This window comes from Callospermophilus lateralis, chromosome 7 (genome assembly GCF_048772815.1).
Source record: "Callospermophilus lateralis isolate mCalLat2 chromosome 7, mCalLat2.hap1, whole genome shotgun sequence".
Taxonomy (NCBI): Eukaryota; Metazoa; Chordata; class Mammalia; order Rodentia; family Sciuridae; genus Callospermophilus; species Callospermophilus lateralis.
In genome coordinates this window covers 103,977,563-103,992,574 of record NC_135311.1, presented here as the reverse complement: position 1 = coordinate 103,992,574, position 15,012 = coordinate 103,977,563, and the positions used below count along the sequence as shown (strand labels likewise).

Below are 15,012 nucleotides of genomic sequence, written 5' to 3'. Positions count from 1 at the left end.
TATTCTGCTGTTATTAGGTGAAGTAGTCTATAGATGTCCATTTTTATCCAGTTGATTGGTAATGTTAAGTTCAGCTCTGTCCTTACTGGTTTTCTGCCTGCTGAATCTGTACATTTTTTACAGAGCGATGTTATAGTCTCTGTTATAGTAGGTCCATCTATTTCTCCTTGTAGGTCTCTAGTTTTTGTCTCATATAGAAGTAATACATGTCAAGGAATTTTCAGTCTTAAAGAATTGACCCTTTTGTCATATGTAAAGCATTCTTTATCCCTGATATATATATATATATATATATATATATATATATATATATATATATATTCTTTATCCCTACATAACTCTCTCTCTCTCTCTCTCTCTCTCTCTCTCTCTATATATATATATATATATATATATATATATAATTTTTTTTTGGTTTGCAGTCTGAAACTGATATAGCTACGCTACTCCTGTTTCCTTCCTACCTTCCTTCTTTTCTTCTCTTTCTTTCTTTCCTTTTTTTTTTAATTTTTTTTTTTTTTTTTTTTTGTGGTGCTGGGGATTAAATCTAGAGCCTTGGGTATACTAGGCAAGCACCTGCATACATCTCTGGCCTTCCTGTTTTCTCTGTGTTAGAATGGTTATCATTCTACATCCATTTACTTTTAACCTATATATGTCTTTATGTTTAAAGTATGTTTCTTGTAGATAGCAATGGTTGGGTCTTGATTCTCCTTTTTTTTCTTTTCTTTTTTGTGATTTTGTGGATTGAACCCAGAGTCTCACTCATCCTAAGCAAGTATTCTACCTCCTAGCTGCATCCCCAGCAAGGGGATTTTATTTCTTAATTTACTCTGTCTCTGTGTTTTGATTGGTGTATTTAGACAATTGCCATTCAAAATGATTATTAATATAGTCTCCTTTATTTTCAAAGGATAAATTTACGAGTAGAGATTTCTAGGTTGGTGGTTTTTTTTTTTTTTTCTCTTTCTCTCTCTGAAGACTTATTAAATGTTTCATTCCTCTCTCTTCTTTCTTGCATGGTTTCTAAGGAGAAATCAGATACAGTTTTAATACTTGCTCCTCTGTGGCTAAGGTGTTTTTAAAGTGTGACTGCCTTCTGTATATTTTTTTTGAAAAATCTTTGGTTTTATGTATTTGGAGTATGCTATGCCTCAGAGTAGGGCTTTGTTTGTTCTGCATTTATCCTGCTTGTTTTTTTCTGAGCTTCCTGGATTTGTGGATTGGTATCTGACGTTAATTTGAGTAAATTCTCAGTCATTATTGGTGCAAATATTCTTTTTTCTATTGTCCTTTCCATTATACACATTTATACATTTCATATGTGTCCCACAGCCCTTAGATATTGTATTTTTAAAAAGTTTTTCTTTTAGGGGTTGGGACTGTAGCTCAGTGGGAGAACGCTTGCCTCTCATGTGTGAGGCACTGGGTTTGATCCTCAGCACCACATAAAAATAAATAAATAAAAATAATGTGTCCATCTACAACTAAAAAAAATATTTTTTTAAAAAGTTTTTCTTTTAAATCCCTTTGCTTTTCAGGGTTGGAGGTTTCTATTGAGACATCTTCAAGCTAGAGATTCTTTGCTTATTCATGTTGTCTTGTTGTCTCCTAAACCCATCAAAGGTATTATTCATTTTTTAGTTAAGGTGTTTTTGATTTCTAGCATCCTTTTTGGCTCTTTCCTGGATTTCATTTTTTTTTTTTTTTTTTGGTGGTACTAGGGATTGAACCCCAGCTGTGCTCTACTACTGAACTTCATCCTCAGACTTTTAAAAATTATTTACCTACTTATTTTTATTTTAAGACAGGGTTTTGCTAAATTGCTGAGACTAGCCTTGAATTTGTGGTCCTCCTGCTTTAGCCTTCCAAGTCATTTTTTCTTGAATTTCTACTCTCTTTGTTGCATTGCCCATCTGTTCTTACGTGTTATTTGTTTTAACCTTTATAGCTCTTAGTATATTTCATCATTAAAACTACACTTTTAAACTTCCAGTTTGATAATTGCAGCATCCCTGCCATATCTGAGTCTAGTTTTTATGCTTGCTATGCCACTTCAACTGTGTTTATTTATTTTATTTTTAAATATTTTTTGCCTTTAGAGTTCCTTATAATTTTTTTTCTTGAGAGTTGAATATAGTGTACTAGGTAAAAGAAATAGGTATAAATAGGTCTTGAGTAATATGATAAATTGTTGAGGGTAAGGAAAGCATTCCATAGTCCTATGATTAAGTCTCAGTCTTTTAGCAAGCCTTCATGCCTCTGAACTTTACAGGACCTTTTTAGTCTCGTCCCCCATATGCTCCCCTCCATGGGCAAAGGATATTGCAGACAGGATGGCTAAAGTGGTCAAGAAGGTCAGTTAGGCACTGATATGACCCTAGCAGGGTTAAGCTCTAGTTAAATTATTTCTCTTGAGGGCAGAACTGGTTAAGGACAGAATGCTGGCTTATTTCAAAATGGTTTCTTTTCCCGTCTCCCTGCCAGAAGCACTGGGAGATTTTTCTTTGATACTAATTGTGAGAAATTGTTTGAGCTCCCAAAGGTAAAACTCACAGAAGTTTGGGGTCTCCCCTATGACTGGATCTGAGAAGAGTGTTTAATGTTTCAGTTTGTTCAGTTCTTTGCATTGTTGTTAGGTTGGAGTAGTGATTTCCAAGTTTTTTATTTTTTAGTTGTAACTGGACACAATATCTTTATTGTATTTATTTTTATGTGGTGCTGAGGATGGAAACCAGGGCCTCCCATGTGCTAGACGAGCTATCTACCGCTGAGCCAAAATTCCAGCCCCGATTTCCAAGTTGTATGCATGACAGACCAGAAACTGAAGTCTACATATATTCTTATAACTTTATGCAATTTGTGGTATGCAAACCCTGTTGATTTTTGCAACCTAGAATGATCTGGCTAAGGCTGTCTTTTTTCTCATGAATTTATTTTATTATTATTTACTTATAGGCTATATAATATCTGAGTCAATGTCTGACTTTTGAAAATTTAAGTTTCCTATTAAAGTTGAAACTATGAATTTGATGTCATTTAAATCCATTTATATCATTTATTGTAATATCTTTGTTAAGACTTGTTACAAATTAAAGCAACCAACTGAAGTTAAAAGGAAAAAAAGGGGGGGGGAATTTCATAAGGATACTAAGATATCTCATAGACTCCTAAGGCAGTCATTATAGCTGTTCCTCAGGCACAGTATAAAAGAGTCAGTAATTAGTCTAGACTAGGAGCCCACATTATTCTAAGGAACTGGTTAGATGGATGAGTTTCCCTTGAACATGGCATTTTATCTTGTAGTAAAAAAGTATAGGTTGGGGGATACACCATCAGTGAAACTCCCCATCTTGTACAATCACAAAAATGGGATCCTAATTAGAATAAGTTATTCTCCATGTATGTGTAATATGTCAGAATACATTCTACTGCCATGTGTATCTAAAAAGAACAAATAGGGCTGGGGTTATGGCTCAGTGGTAGAGCGCTTACCTTGCATGTGTAAAGCACTGGGTTCAATCCTCATCACCACATAAAAATAAATTAATTAAATAAAGGTATCATGTCCATCTACAACTAAAAATATTTTAAAAATACAAATAAAAAGAACAAATAAAGAAATAAATGTATAGGTTGGGGATGATGCTCAGTTGTAAAGCACTTACTTTGCACATGTAAGACCCTGGGTTTGATCCTCAGCACTGCCAAAAAAAAAAAAAAAACCCAAACAACAACAACAACAACAAAAAAATGTATATGGAATGGGGGGGATAAGTTGTTCTAGAATTCTGTTGGTGGCAAAATAATATCTACTGTCTAGAAATTAGAGATATGCAGTTGAGCTGACATGGTGTTAATTAATGAGTTAATCATGAACAAATTATGTACTATTTTAGGGAATATCTTAATTAGGGTCCTCTGGAGAAACCGAACCAATAGGAGATATGGACCTCTAGCTTGCAGATGGCAATTGTGGGACATCTCAGGCTCCATAATCACATGAACTTTATAATAAATCTCATGATTTCTTTTCTTTCTTTCTTGTTGGAAGGGCAATACTCGGTATAATTCAAATGCTAATTTCAGGGCTGGGGCTATATAGCTCAGTGGTAGAGCACTTGACTGGTCAATTCGAGGCCCTGAGTTATATCCCTGGTATTATACCAAAAAAACAACAACAGAAACAAACAAAAATTGCTAATCTCTTCTGGGAATACTGTTACAGGCATACTAATACATTGTGTTTAATCAGATATCTGTCAAGTTGACATGTAAAATGAATAATACATGGGGGTACAACAGTAGGGATGCTGTATATCTTGTTTCTGACCACATTATGTATATACAAACTCGTTTACATGGCCTTTGAGTCTTATTATTCCACATGTGAAAATTACACATATTCCTTGTTTTAGTGCTGATCTGAAAGTAGTTGCTGTTCTAGAGATTTTAATGCCTCTCTATATTTGATATACCTGTTACCGTGTTTTCCAATATTTGTTAAACTCCTCTGCTGTTGTTTTCTGTGTGCTAGGTGAAAGTGATCACCTTGTTTTTTATAGCTCTTGACAGAGAATTCAATGTTTGTGAAAGATGCCAGATATCCTGGAAATTGAATTCCTGTGTGACTGTGGAGTAACAACAATGTTAACTTCCCAGATCCTGCTCTCTTCATGTATTTTAATCTAGAGAAATACAACCCTTTACAAATAAGAGATTATCTCATTTCTTTTTTCTGCTACTGTGATGAGGGTGTTTATTATAATCAAAGAACATCTTTTTAGGATCAAATTTAGCCACTTCAGAATGTCAAACAGTCAAGATACCTTTTTTATTCCTTTCTCTTCTTTTATTGTTCAGACTTGAATTGATCATTTAAGACCGGTGGACTTGGGCTGGGGATGTGGCTCAAGTGGTGGCACGCTCGCCTGGCATGCGTGCGGCCCGGGATTGATTCTCAGCACCACGTACAAACAAAGATGTTGTGTCCGCCGATAACTAAAAAATAAATATTAAAAAAAAAAAAAGACCGGTGGACTTGATGGATTATTAATTGGTAACAAATTAGTCCACTAGTTGATTTCAGGGTTAAAATCATGCTCTGCATTTTTATTCTAATACTTTCACACAAATTACTTTTTTTTTTTTTCTTCGCTTTACTGGGTATTGAACCCAGGAGTGCTGTACCACTAAACTATACTCCCTAGCCCTTTTAATTTTTTTTTTCCTTAAGACAGGGTCTCACTAAGTTGCTGAGGCTAAACTTAAATTTGCAATACTCCTGCCTCAGCCTTTTAAGTCCCTAGTCACCATGTGTGGCTCACACAAATTGCTTTTTGATGGTGAATAATAATAATAGCTACCATTTATTTAGCACAATGTGTCAGGTCTGTGCAAGGCACTTCATATAATGCTCTTTTTCATCATTAAAAGTATTCTGCAAGGGCTGGGGTTGTGACTCAATGATAGAGCGCTCCCGAGCATGTGCAAGGCACTGGGTTTGATTCTCAGCACTACATAAAAATAAATAAATAAAATAAAGATATTATGTCCATCTACAACTAAAAAAATATTTTAAAAATATTCTGAAAAGTAAATTTTTCAGATAAAGTATAAAGAAATAAGACTTAGGTTAAATAACTTGAGAAAGTAGCAACAACTATTCAATACTAGAGCATGAATTCAAACCAGCAGGTTCTCAAACCAGTGATCAAGCCCTACTGACATTGCATTAAAATGTGCTTTGGATTAAATAGGTGTGTTACATTTTGATAATAGTTGATTTGATATTCTAATCTCAGTTTTGCCAGGTAATGTATTGTTATATATTGATACTCTTTTTAAATTTTTCCCATAGCTTTATTGAGGTAAAATTGAAGTACAGTAAAATGCACATATTTGAAGTATGTAAATTGATTAGTTTTGGCATGTATGTAGCCAATACAATCAATATAAAGAGGATTTCCATTACTTTTTTAAAAAAAGTTGAAATCATGCAGAATATGTTTCCAGCTTGATTTATTACATTAGAAATCAATAACTTTAAGATATATAGAACCCCACCCCCATACCAACTATTTCCAAATTAAATGGCACACTTATAAATATCTCTGAGGTCAAGGAAGAAAGTACAAGAAAAGTAAGTAAAAATTGCTTTGAACTGAGTGATAATAAAAGGCTAAAATATCAGGCTTTCTGGGATGAAACATATTCAGATGAACATTTATAACTTAAAGTACTTGTATCAGAAAGAAGCTAGAATAATAATCAAATTATTTTCAAATTAAGTAGTAGGAAGAAAAAAGAGTAGGAGCAGAAATATATGAACTAGAGAAGAAATAATACAGCTAAAATTTGATAAAAATCAAACAAATCCAATCAAGAAAAACCAAAAATACAAACATCAATATCAATGTAAAGGGTGCTATCAAAATAACCCCACAGATGCTAAAAACATATTAAGGTTCTATTACAATTGTATGCCAACGTATGTGATAGCTTACATAACATGGTCTATATTAGAGAAGGATCTGTGTGCTGCTGAGAAAAAAAAGTGTATTCAGTCACTGATGAAATATTTTATATATATCTGTTAAGTCTAAATTATTGATTATATTATTGAGTTCTATGTTTTTTTGTTTAGTTTTTGTTTGGAAGATCTATCCAGTAGTGACAGAGGGGTGTTAAAGTCATCCAGTATTATTATTTTGTGGTCTGTTTGATTCTTCAAGTTGAGAAGGGTTTGCTATATGTAAATGCTCTGTTGTTTGGGGCATAAATGTTTATGATTGTTATGTCTTGTTGATGATTCCTTTAAGCAGTATGAAATGTCCTTCTTTGTTCCTTCTGATTAACTTTGGCTTGAAGTCCACTTTGTGTGATATAAGGATAGAAACCCCTGCTAGTTTATGCAATCCATGTGAATCATTATGTTTTTTCCCATCCTTTCACCTTCAGTCTATAAATGTCATTGCCTGTGAGGTGAGTCTCTTGGAGACATCATATTGTTGAGTCTTGTTTTTTCAATCTAATCTGCCAGTCAATGTCTTTTGATTGATGAGTTTAGGCCATTAATGTTCAAGGTTATTACTGAGATATGATTTGTTTTCCTGATAATTTTGGTTTATTTCTAGTTTTTAATTTGCATTACTTTTTCCTTTTCTTTTTTTAAAATATTTTTTATCTGTAGATGGACACAATACCTTTATTTTATTTATTTGTTTTTATGTGGTGCTGAGGACTGAACCCAATGCCTCACACATGCTAGGCAAGCGCTCTACTACTAAGCCACAACCCCAGCCTTCCTTCAATTGACTGTTCCTTTAGTGTAGTTCCTCTCTTTGCTGGTTTTCACTTTTTTTTTTTCCCATTTCATCTTCATGGAATATTTTGTTGAGAATATTTGAAGTGCTGGCTTTTGATTGTGAATCCTTTTAATTTTTATCATGGGAGATTTTTATTTCATCTTCAAATATGAAGCTTAATTTTGCTGGATATAGGATTCTTGGTTGGCATCCATTTTCTTTCAGAGCTTGGTATATGTTTTTCCAGGACCTCCTGACTTTGAGGGTCTGGGTTGAGAAATCTGGTGAGATCCAAACTGATTTCCCCCTATATGTAATCTGATATTTTTCTCTTGCAGTCTTTAAAAATTCTACCTTTTTTTTTTTTTTTTTTAATTCTATCCTTATTTTGTATGCTAGCCTTTTTCATTATAATGTGCCTTGATGTGGGTCTGTTGTAATTTTGCTCATTTGGGGTCCTGTAATCCTCTTGTATTTGATTTTCCATTTCATTCTTTAGATTTAGGAAATTTTTTGTTATTATTTTATTGAAAAGATTGTGCATTCCTTTGGTTTGTATCTCTGCACCTTCATCTATCCCGATAAATCTTAAATTTGTCTTTTCATGTTATCCCATCATTCTTGGAAGTTCTGTTTGTGGTTTCTCAACATCTTCTCTCCATGGTCCACTTTATTTTCAAGATTATTTATTTTGTCTTCATTGCCTGAGGTTCTGTATTCCTTGTGGTCTAGTCTGTTGGTGATGCTTTCTATTGAGTTTTTTTTAAATATTTTTTTTTGTTGATAGACCTTTATTTTATTTATTTACATGCATGCTGAGAATCGAACCCAGTGCCTCACTCACATGAGGCAAGTGTGCTACCGCTGAGCCACAGCCCCAGCCCACTCATATTGAGTTTTAAAAAAATTTTTTAGTTGTAGATGGACATAATATCTTTATTTTTATTTTATTTATTTTTATGTGGTGCTAGGGATCAAACCCAGTGCCTCACACATGCTAGGCAAGTGCTCTTCCATTGAGCTACAATCCCAGACTCATCTATTGAGTTTTTAATTTGGTTTACTGTTTCCTTAATTAATTAATTAATTAATTTTTTTATTGGTTGTTCAAAACATTACAAAGCTCTTGACATATCATATTTCATACATTAGATTCAAGTGGGTTATGAACTCCCATTTTTACCCCAAATACAGATTGCAGAATCACATCGGTTACACATCCACATTTTTACATAATGCCCTATTAGTAACTGTTTTATTCTGCTACCTTTCCTATCTGTTTCCTTAATTTAAATTATTTATTTTCCTTTCTTCTTCTTCAAAATCTCTATCTCTTTATTGAAGTGATCTTTTGCTACCTGTATTTGCTCTCTTTCTTTGCTTATACTTTACTTTGCAGATCAGTTTCACTTTGTACATTCTGAACTCCTCTGACATTTCTTTCACTGTGGTGTTTATGAATTCTGTTATTGGAGTACCTTGGTTTGCTTGGGGCAATTTGTTCCCTTGTGTTTTCATGTTGTTTGTCTACCCATCTAACAGTGTGGGTCTGAGGCAATAGAGTTTCTACCCTGTGTACTTATAGTGTCCCTGAAGGTTTCCAGTACCTCACTATTTAGGGGGAAACAAATAATAACAATTACCAATGCAAACAATTGATAGCATTAAACAAAATAGTTCCTGCTATGATATCTGTAATGTTAATTATCACAATACACAGAAGTGATGTGATCAGTTATTGCCTATAATAAAAACAGCAAGTTTGCAACAGGGTTACATTTTCAAATGGTGGACAGGAAATGAACAGAAGTGATATATGATGTGATGATTATGAGGAGAGAAGACAGAAGAAAAAGATTAAAGGAAGAGTGAAAGAGAACAACAGAGATTGGCTGTTAGCAGGAAAAAAGATCATCAGGAAACAGGTAGGAGAAAAAAAATATATAAAGCAAAAATTTAAATAATTAAAAATAAAAGAATACAAAACCAAAACTAAGATATACTAATAAAACATCCTAGTTCACAAAAACTAATCTATGTAAAATAACTGGCTTCAAATAATGCTAGAGATGAGAAGACAAAAAAATAGGAGATTGTATAAGTGGCCATGAACCATTGAGGTCACAATTAAACAGTGAAAAAGAATTTAAAAAAAAAGGAAAAGAAAAGAAAAAAAAATATTAATGAAAAATTGAAGGATTATCCTGAAAAAGCTTAATAACCTGAAAGGGGAGACAAACAGTTAAAAAATTATGAATCATTAATCAGCTGATAAGTGCCATGATAGTAGTAAAAGGTATACAAGAAAGAGGCACCTATCCCAGACCTAGAAGGGCTTCATGGAAGAAATGATGTATAAGGTAGGGTGATGAGACTAATTAAGAGTTAAGTAACAGTGGCAGCAGCAAAGTGTTGGAGAGTACTCAAGGCCTAAATAATAACACATGTGAAGGCTTGTTTTTGTTTTTGATTTTTTTTTGCTTGGTATCAAACATAACTATTTTATTTAGATATAATTCGCATACCATAGTATATTCAGTGTTATACATCAACCCTATTGTCTAATTCCAGAATATTTGTATCACCCTAGAAAGAAACCCTGTACCTATTAACATCTTCCATTTCCTCTTTTCTGCAGGCCCTGGAAACCACTATCCTACTTTCTGTCTCTATGTATTTGCCTATTCTGAATATTTCATACTAATAGAACTATATGGTATGTGGTTGTCAATGATTGTCTGTTTTTTAAATGTGTTTTTAGTTGTAGATGAACCCAATAATACCTTTATTTTATTTATGTATTTATTTTTATGTGGTACTGAGGATCAAATTCAGTGCCTCACATGTGCTAGGCAAATGCTCTACCACTGAGCTACAACTTCAGCCTCAGTGATTGGCTTTTTAACTTAGCATAATGTTTTCAAGGTCTATCCATGTTGAAGCATGTATTGGTATGAAGGCTTATTATGGGGAATGGAGATAGACAAGATTGGGAATTGAAAGTTCCTATTGATTAAGATGAATAGGGAATAGAATAAGAATAGAATAGAATAGAAATATACTAGAGACGTAAGCAGAAACCAAATTAAAAAGAATATTTTCAGCTATGTTTTGGAGCTGTGGCCTTTAGTCTAGAGGCAGTAGGTTGCTGTTGAATGGTGTTAAGTATGAAAAAGATATAAACAGATTTGTTTTTTGCATTTGTATGGAGAGTGGGCTAGATGGATACAAAATGGGAGGGCAGGGAAATTATTAGGATTCTTACAAGTAACTGGAGTATGGCAATGGGAGTGTAGAGAGGTGGGTGGATATGAAAGATTTAAAAGCAGAATGATAAGACTTAGGAGTTAGATTGAATGTAGAGGTTAGAGGAATAATGGAGAGGATCTAGAATGACAGTTGAGTTTCCGAGTTGGTAGGACAGGTGAATGATGATTAAGCTCATTAAGGAGCTGGGAAGCCAGACAAATTCCAGGATGCCAGCCTGGAATAATAGGGAGTATTAAAGTAGCACTGGAAAAGTAATGAAATGAAAAAAATGCATTTTTCAGAAATTTTTATTTATTATTAGAGTAGTATATATGGTTAGGAGGAAAAATATGAAAAGCTAGCTTTTTGCTTGGATAACATTAGTTATTTTCTAAACTGTACTCTGAGAGGCCCAAAGCTGATTTTATTGAGTAGTTTATGCAAATCTGGAGTCAGAGCTAAGTATCTCAATAGAGGAAAGTCTTTCATCAGTGCATCTTTCTTGCCTGTCCTTATAGTTTTTACCCTTTTTCTTTAAAATATTTATATTAATTTGAAGAGTATATTTCTAACTTGGTATTTCTTTTTGACTATTGCTATATAATTACTATGTAATTACTATAACAAAATGTAATAGTTTCAAACAGCAATTTAATTATCTCTTATGGTTCTGGAAATTGACTGGGCCCAGCCACGTGGTTCTCTCTTAGGGTCTTTGTACAATTGTAGTCAGTTAATGGTTGGGGCTAGAGTCATCTTGAGGCTTGCTTGTTCACATTTGTAGAGAGGCTCATGGGCCAAATCATCAACATGTGTCCTCTCCATGTGTTTTCTTTGGCATGGTAACTGGGCTTCAAGCATGAGTGTTCCAAAAGGACTAGGCAGAGGCTGTATTAGCATATTTCACCACATAATCATCACAGATTTTATGCCAGTTTTTTTTTTTTTTTTGTAAAAAAGTGGGATGCAATCATTATGTGAAGATTTTCTTAGAAAAAAAATGTGATGGTATTACTTAAAGATCATCTATTACTAAATTGTATTTGGTGCAACCATTAGGATGCATGAAATACTCTTGAATATATGTTAAAATTGAGCAGTACAAATTGACACATATCCTTTCTCCATGACACTTTAGTCTGAAGGGAAAAAAGTTAACACTTTAGTTTATTGATTTGTGCATTATAGTTGAATATTTTATAGTTGAGAAAATTTACTACAATGTTGGGAAGTATGGACTTATAAAATTTAACTTCTGTGTTCAAAGGTTCTGTGCTACTATTATTAATTTTGTTATCTGACATGCTGTCTTCAGTGGTACTCATATAAGATGTGTTTACCGTTAGTACTGCAACACTCTAAATACACTCCACAAGTTAACTTTTGGAAATACACTGACAGTGCACATGTGCTGAGAATACATTGCTGCTCTGTTTACTTTCTAAGTAATATGACAAATAGAATTATACCATGTGATGATTACATAATGAAATGTTACAAACCAGTTTTGGACTGAGAAAACAAGGTGCAATGATTATGCTGTGGTGATGATTATGTGATGAAATGTGGTACCTTTAAAGGACTAACCTTGGAAGTTACATGGTGTTTTCATCAGCTTTGCGTTGATGTGAACAGTATGTCCAACAAGAAAAACTTGGAGGAAAAGTTTATTTTGACTCATGGTTTCAGAGGGCCCCATTGTGTGTGTGTGTGTGTGTGTGTGTGTGTACGTGCACGCGCAGGCACTTGGGGATTGAACCCAGGGCCTTGTATGTGTGCAACAAGCACTCTACCAACAGAGCCATATCCCCAGCCCCAGGGCCCCACTTCTTAAAGGTTCCATTATATTCCCTATTGCCACACTAGGGATCAAGCTTCTAACACATGAACTTTGGGAACACACTCAAAAAATCATATCCAAACCATATCAGAATGCAGTCATATATTTCAGTGTATATTATTTCTCAAAGATAAAAATGGAGACTTTTATGATTAAATAGGATGGAATGAACATACACACATACACTCTCTTTTTTCCTTTCTTTACTAAAATGATAAAAAGGAACAACAGGAGCAATAATCTAAGTTCCAGTTTTAGAACAGGACAAGACTAATGTCTTACCTAAACCAGTCAGACACAACACCACATACCATAACAACACACACACACACACACACACACAAAAAAAAAAAAAAAAAAAGTAACAAATTCCTTCTTCTACCTTGTTTTATTTAGGCCTTCCATGGATTGGAAAATGCCCACTTATACTGGAGAGCAATCTGCTTTACTCAGTTCACTGATTCAAATACTAATCTCATCTGGAAACACCCTCACATACACACTCAGAAATAGTGTTTAGTCTGGGCACCCTATGTTCCAATCAAGTTGACATATAAAATTAACCATTACACACATGTAAAATTCACCATTACATTACTGGAATTGCTTCATGCATTAAAAAAATAACAAAAGTAAATATAGATACACATAGGATTTGATATTGAGTCTGTAGAATTGATTTTATTCATTTAAAATTTATTATTTAAAAAGAAGGATCTTTGGGGCTGGGGATGTGGCTCAAGCGGTAGCGCGCTCGCCTGGCATGCGTGCGGCCCGGGTTCGATCCTCAGCACCACATACAAACAAAGATGTTGTGTCTGCCAAAAACTAAAAAAAACTAACTAAATAAATAAATATTAAAAAAAAAAAAGAAGGATCTTCAATTAGCTACGCATTGAATGGAAGAAACTTACTTTGGCATTATTTTCATTTGACCTTGATATTTTACCCCCCTCCATACTGCCTTTTCTAACTTCTGATATGATTCAATCACTTATTTGATAGTTTGTTTCTTAGCGTCAATAGCTCTTCTCATTTAGAGTATATTATACCATATACATATTTTTGAAGTTCTTGAAGATAGGAATATCTTTCTAAAATATTTTTTTTTAGTTGTAGATGGACATAGTACCTTTATTTTATTTTATTATTTATTTATTTATTTTAGTTGTAGTTGGACACAATACCTTTAATTTATGTATTTATTTTTATGTGGTGTTGAGGTTTGAATCCAGTGCCTCACATGTGCTGGGCGAGTGCTCTACCACTGAGCGCAGCCCCAGCTCCTAGTACCTTTATTTTATTTACTTATCTTTTTATGGTGCTGATGATCAAACCCAGGGCCTCACAACCCCAACCCATCACCAGTAATTTTCATTCATTAGTCTCTGGAAACTTGAATTTTAGTTATATTTTCTTACATTCTGGTTTTTTAGTAATCACATCAGATAATGAAATATCTATAATAATTACAGGAAATTTCTTCTGATGTCTCAGTTTATCTTTAAGTGAAGTGGTGTTCATTAGATTATCTCTAAGATGATTACCTTTTCTGAAAATACTAAATGTTGGCCTTTTTATATTGAAGGTAGGATGGTCTTAGTTTTATTCTGATTAGTTTCAACTACTAATCTTGTTTAAGGTTAAGGAATTTCTATAAGCAATTAGACAGGCATTTAAGTTGGACTACTATGACTTCACAGATATTGTCATATGTTCATTCAGAAGAAGGGAGTCACATTTGAGGAAGCACTGTCTTCCATACTACTGACAGTAAAGGTTAATATTGGATTAATAGATCCAGTTCTTTATAAAGCAGTGGACTATAACCCACAAAGAATACATTTGGAGGAAGAACAGTTGTTTGGCAATAAAAATCTCAACAGGAAGCTTTTGAAACAATTTTAAAAATTCTGGATGTATAGGAAAAAAATCATACCAGAGGATATTCTCATGAAACAGCAGTTTCTTAGTTTGGATTCTTGGAGGCTCTATTATATATAAAGTAAATGGTATTTTTATGAATTAATATAATTAAAGTCATTGGGTAGAAAGAGCTTGCTGTTGATGTTTACTCATTATCCATTGAAGAAAAGTATGTGGAAATCCTTAACTCTTCTTTTACACTTCCAACTTTTGACCTTCTAAGACAGTATGATTTGTGTGTTGCTGCCTTCCATGCAATGCAGGTTTTTGAATCTGAAGGTGTTAATTATAATTTATTGTTAATCCCCATTGCTTTTATTGTCTGGCTATGATAGGCTTATATGATGAAAATTAGAGCTTATTGTTAAGAAAATGTAATGAGCGATCTGTTTTTTCCTTTAGGATCAAACAGACCATACTGAGTCAGCAGGACTGGCTGGTGGTGCAGCAGGCATCATGAATAAGCACAGAGAAGTCTGTCCTTTATCACATTCATAAGGAGAAAAAGGTAAGAAAACCAATGTTCCTATTTTTCTTTGAGATTGGACTTGAGAAAACAACTAGATATATAGAAAATAATGCTGTTGTATTTTTGCTGCTTGCTTCACTTATAACATTGTATCTTGTTAAATCAGTAGTAGAGTTTTTCAAAAAGACTTGATGTTAGTCCAGAGAAATAGAGTATTTTAA

At 33.6% G+C, this 15,012-nt stretch overlaps 1 protein-coding gene across 1 annotated transcript in view; it reads left to right on the top strand.

Moving 5' to 3' along the window:
- The window catches only part of Zfyve9 (zinc finger FYVE-type containing 9), a 193,515-nt gene that overhangs the window by 52,262 nt on the left and 126,241 nt on the right, over window positions 1–15,012 (top strand). Inside the window, exon 2 of the mRNA XM_076860361.2 lies at window positions 14,725–14,830. The gene's annotated coding sequence lies outside the window, so the exon portion shown is untranslated. The remainder of the gene's footprint in view (window positions 1–14,724; window positions 14,831–15,012) is intronic.